At 41.1% G+C, this 6000-nt stretch overlaps 1 pseudogene; it reads right to left on the bottom strand.

Moving 5' to 3' along the window:
* Positions 1–2351: 2351 nt before the first annotated feature.
* LOC144286922 (small ribosomal subunit protein eS6 pseudogene) lies at positions 2352–5595 on the bottom strand (annotated as a pseudogene).
* Between the last annotated feature and the right edge of the window lie 405 nt (positions 5596–6000).

Consider the following 6000-nt stretch of genomic DNA (forward strand, 5'->3'; position numbering starts at 1 on the left):
GCCAGAAAGCAGCCTTAGATGATGTGTAAATGAACAAGCATGGCCATTTGCCAATAAGATGATGTACAAAAACAAGCAGAGGGGCTAGATTTGGTCTGCATGCTGATATATGCTAACCCCTGCTGTACAAATCAGACCCCCGATGCAGTTTTAGCCTGATATCTTCCTGTACTCCTCCTCTCTCTCCTTTCCAGTCACACTGGCTCCCTGAAGTTGCTGGAATGCTCCGGGCACTCTCCTGCTTTAGGGAGTGGGTTCTATGTCCCTTCTGCCCTCCAAGCTTTTCCTTTGGCTACCCCCTCACCTTGTTCAAGCCTTTGTACAAATCTTACCTTCTCAATAAGGTTCACTGGGATGCCCTATTTAATAGAGCACCTGCCTCCTTACCCCCACCCCCACGGTACCCTATATCACCCTTACTCTTTCCCTCTCCAGTTCCCTTCTCTGATTTTCTTTCCATAGTACCTTTCACTCTTAAGCATACTTTACAATTTATTTATTAAGCCATTTACTGTCTACCCAGAATGTAAAGTGAACAAGTACAGAGTATCTGTCAGGGTTCAATCAGAGCAGCAGAACCACTACAAGAAATAGAGAATGGGATTTATTCTAGGGATTTGTTGTTAGGCAGTTGTGAAAGCAAGTGGGGCAACTGTGTAAGCTACTGCCTCTCCTTCTGGTTGGAGCCTGGAGTCACCACGAGTCACTGATTCAGGAGAAAATCCTGGATGTGCATGAGAACGGGGGCAACGTGGAATTCACAAGGAGGCAAATACATGCAAACTGAACCTACATCTGTCACTCACTGACTCAAACTCAGTGCTGTAGGAATCTGCAGGAGAAGTGGGCCCACTTGCCATAAGTTGCACCACATTGGGCTCAGGCCACAGAGAAGCAGGAGGAGGATACCCAGCAGGACCCAGAGGTCGTCCACTAGCACGCTAGGAAGGTGATGCAGCAGATGAGCTCCAACATGCATGAGCTATAGCAGTGCCTGGAGCCCTGCAATGTCCTTCAGAGGTTAATGACTGCAGCTTCACTCCTGCTTTTCAGATCTTATGCATATTTCTCCTATGCCCATGCCTAACCCAGAGAAAATTCTGGGAAATGTAGTTCTGGCCTAGATAGGTTGGCACATATGAGTGAAACCATATGATGATTGTCCTCTGATTGATGTATTTCACTCAGCATAATACCCTCCAGTTCCATCCATGTCGAAGCAAATGGTAGATATTTGCCCTTTCTGAGGAATGAGTAATATTCCATTGTATATATAGACCACATCTTCTTTATTCATTCATCTGTCGAAGGACATCGTGGCTCCTTCCACAGTTTGGAAGGACAACTGCTGCTATGTGGACATTGCTGCTATGAACATTGGGATGTAGGTGTCCTGGCATTTCACTACATCAGTATCTTTGGGGTAAATACTTAGTAGTGCAATTGCTGGGTCATAGGGTAGCTCTATTTTTAACTTCTTGAGGAATCTCCACACTGTTTTCCAGTGTCTGCACCAGTTTACATTCCCACCAACAGTGCAAGAGGGTTCCCCCTTCTCCACATCCTCTCCAACATGTGTTGTTTCCTGTCTTGTTAATTTTCGCTATTCTCATTGATGTGAGGTGGTATCTCATTGTGGTTTTGATTTGTATAGTCCATTGGAGAAGGAAAATCATCATAGGGTTTCACTCATACGTGGAATATAAGAAATAGTGAAAGGGAAATAAGGGAAAGGAGGGAAACTGAGCGGGAAAAATTAAAGGGAGATAAACCATGAGAGATTCCTAACTCTGGGAAACAAACAAAGGGTTGCGGAGGGGGAATGGGGTAACTGAGTGATGGGCACTGAGGGGACTTGATGGGATGAGCACTGGGTGTTATAATATATGTTGGCAAATCGAACTTCAATAAAAACCAAAAAAAAAAATTTTAATGTTAAAAAAGAAAAGCAAAACAAAACAGCAACAACAAAAAACTAAAACTCTCCCCAAATAAATAGTTTTCTATTCAAGGCCAAAAAAAAAAAAAAAAAAAAAAGATAGGTTGGCACATTATAAAGCCACCACATGCAGGAATAGTATTGTCTTGTTTCTTGTTTTACTGATGAATCAGAATCCCAAGGACCTAAAACAGCCTGGAACATTGTATAGGTGCTTTAAAAAAATAGTTGATGGGGGTGCCTGGGTGGCTCAGGTGGTTAAGCATCTGCCTTCAGCTCAGGTCATGATCCCCAGAGTCCTGGGATTGAGCCTCTTGTCAGACTCCCTGCTCAGTGGGGAGTCTGCTTCTCCCTCTCTCCCCTGCTCATGCTCTCTCTTGCCATCTCTCTCACTATCTCTCTCTCTCTCTCTCTCTCTCAAATAAAAAAATAGAATCTTTTTTAAAAATAATAATTGATAAATGAATGAATGAATGATATTTGATGGATATTGATTCATGCCAGCTCCTCTGCTAGTATGTAAGTTCATGAGAGCAGAGAGCATGTGCTTTATGGCCACCATTGTATCATCAGCATCTAGCACACACATTCACTCTCTGTGCAAGCTCTTGTTCCAGGAAACCCTTCCCAGTAGCCAAAAATAGATATCTAATGGTATCTCTACAAGAATGCCAAAGGGTAGCCAACACAGACCCATAGCAACATTTCCTAAAATCCTTTCTCCAAACTCCAAAGCTGCCCCCAAATATTGATTCTTCTCTCTCTTACCTTTCTATGAAAATCTCCTTATCCCCTACACCCCATCCACCACCAAGCACCCTAACACACATCAGAAGACTGCAGTGAGCTGGCAAATTCAATCTCCCTTAAATTATATATGTGTGTGAGTGTGTATGTGTGTGTCTGTATTCATATATATAATTTTATTTTCTCCCTCCTACTGAATGAATGAACAAAGAAACAGACAAAACAAGTGAATGAATGAATTTGAAAACTAGTGACCTAAACTACCATTCTTCCTTTAGCAACCCTGCAATTACAGGAGCTCTTTACTAACAGTAGGACTGGGAACACATGACAAATTAAGACTTTTGGATTTTTTTTTTAAGATTTATTTGTTTATTCATGAGAGACAGAGAGAAGTAGAGACATAGGCAGAAGGAGAAATGGGCTCCTCGCAGGGGGCGCAATGTGGGACTCGATCCTAGGACCCTGGGATCACACCCTACTTTCGGCTCAGCAACCGCTGAGCCACCCAGGTGTCCCAAGTCTTTTGGATATTATGTGATAGAATCAAATCAAGTGATTTTTCAAATATATATGTATATATATATATACATATATAGTACCTGAACACATATGTGGGTGGAAATATTCTGCAAACTACTGGGTCATTACGATCCACGATTATTGAGAAAATTACACAGATGCTAGGAGATAAGAAATCATGATTATTGAGAAAATTACACAGATGCTAGGAGATAAGAGTTTGTCATTTAAAATATTTTTAAAAGATGATTTTGTTTCCTGCCTTTGTTTCTATTAAGTAATAGTAATAAAGTCAAGATTATTGACTTCATAAAGGCACTGACAATAAAGAAATAGGTAATATAAAAATATGGAATTTAGCTTTGAAACACTATATATGTATATACATATGCATGTATGCATATATAAAAACACACTTGCAACGTATACATAACATTTATATTCAGGAAAAGTGTTGTAAAATTTACCCCCTGATAACTCACAAAGTCAATAATCTTCAGGCAAAAATAATCCAGCCTTAGCCTTCTTCAAACAGAGAGTTAAATGTTCTCTGGATATAATAGAGAATAGAAAACAAAGAACAGGGTTGTACATCTCTGGCACATCTCAAGCAAAGCAAAGAAATTCCCAGGAAATCCCCAACCCACTGCCACATTCATTCTGGACCAAGCTCCAATTCAGGAGGCAGGTGAATTGTACACCCTCCTGAAGCTTCTTTCCTAGAACAAAGATAATGACTTTCCCTAGACTTCACCCTCAAATCAGGGAACAACTTCATATTATCTGAAAGATGATCCAATATGTGTGAATAATAATAAACCCAAAGGTAAAAAAAATCCTTCAGCCACTGGGGTTTGTGACCAAATGATTCTGAAATCAGTCATCTCCAGAAAAAATTTTCCTGTCTTCCCTGGGACAAACTATACACATAGTCCTCACTAATTTTTCCGTCACTCTGCAGCGGCTGGACTCAAACAATTTTGGAGTTGTTTATAAACACAAACCACTATCAATTGTTGGATAAAGTCCCCATAACCTCAAAGTGAACTGTTTCTACGAAGAAATAGCACTGCTCAGCAATGAGTGAGCTAGAGATACAGACACCTATAAAAGCCAACTTTGTGACTCATTGTTAAGTGGTTGCCTTAAAAGAATTATGGTTGTGAATCAATCTGCAATCAATTCTCTACAAATGAAAGCTCTAGCTAACTTAGTTCAGTGAATCATATAAATCCAGAGGAACAATGTGAAAAATTTCCTGGCTGACAGCGAGAAACCCAGGAAGACACATTTTTAATGTCTGATCTTATTTGTTAAACTTAGAAAATCTCATCCTTGACTGGACTCAGACTTAGAGGTAGAAGTTCTCAGAGCGGACAGCCTCCACCTCTCAGCCATCTGTTCCTGGTATTTTTCTTTAGCTTCCTTCATTCTCAAGGCCAAACGTTTAGCCTACTCTGCAGCCTCTTATTTTCCGTAGTACGCTGTTTCTTCAGAGCCATACGCCGATGTTTGTGTTGGAAGATGTATGGAGTAACAAGATGCCGAGTCTTGGCTGCTTTGGTTCTAGGTTACTCACCTTCTTTATTTAGGGGCTTGCTCACAACATACTGGTGGGCATCATCCTTAGAGAGACTGAAGAGTTTGTGGATTCTCCTAGCTCTTTTGGACTCCCCGTGAGAAGGCGTAGTAGTATCAGTAAGCCAGGAAGGTCCTTCTCCCCTTTTTCACAATGACCAAGTTGAGAGCACTGAGACTGGCATCCACAAGGCAACCCTGAACAGCTCTGCACTTTCTTTCTCCGGTCCTCCCTGGTCTGTAGCAGGAGCACCCCTCACTCAGCAGCAGGTGGACACAGCTGTGGGTCTGGACCGCCTGCTTCATGGGGAAGCCTACCCTGTCATCGCCACCACTGATTCAGGCCATGTAACCCTTCCATTCTTCACCCAGAGCAGCAGCAGCAGCGTCTGTGGCCATATGCTTCTCATAACAGGTATGAGGTTTGTATCCATCGTCCACTTCAATGAGTTTCTGGCAGCCAATAGCTGGGAAAGAGATGTTCACCTTCATCTTGAAGCAGCCTCCTCCCCGCCGAGACAGCACTGTTTTTATATGGCAAGAGGTACCTGTCTGCTCTGAGAGTGCTCTACACTTCCTAAATGCATGACCTCAGTTATTCATTCAGAGAATGTGACCAAGCCCCTTTGAGCTTACAATATTAATCACTTGGAAATAATGAACTTGACTTTCACTTTGAAAGAACAAGGCATAAAAGGAACAGAAAGTTCCACCACTTACCCTCCTGCATTTTCTGCTTTACGCAGGGGAAAGAGGAAATGACTCAGCTTCCTCCAACTCCTGGCCATCCTCATTTCTCCAACTTATTTCTGCATACATGGTAAAAATCCTATATTCGTTCAGCAAATGCTTATAGAGAATGTACTATGTGTCAAGTACTTTGGACAAACATACATAACCTCTCCTGCCAAATTTATTATTAAATGTATTTTTTCCAATTGTGCTTCTGATATTTTTCTTTGGTTTAGAACGATATTTGCAACAGTTCTTTAAATTTAACTTGTGGATCTCTTGTGTTTAGAGCAAACCATTTTGTACAAGAATTTTCCCATTACTGAGTTTCCTATCTTTAGACCAGCTAGAGTCATTTTTTTTTTTTTTTTTTTTAGGGAACCTTCTTTGGTAACTACTGAGCTTACCTTTTCAGAAATGGAACTATATATATAATAATAATAAAATTATTGTACCCTGTACCAAATCTTTGCCCATATCTC

This window comes from Canis aureus, chromosome 16 (genome assembly GCF_053574225.1).
Source record: "Canis aureus isolate CA01 chromosome 16, VMU_Caureus_v.1.0, whole genome shotgun sequence".
Lineage (NCBI taxonomy): Eukaryota > Metazoa > Chordata > Mammalia > Carnivora > Canidae > Canis > Canis aureus.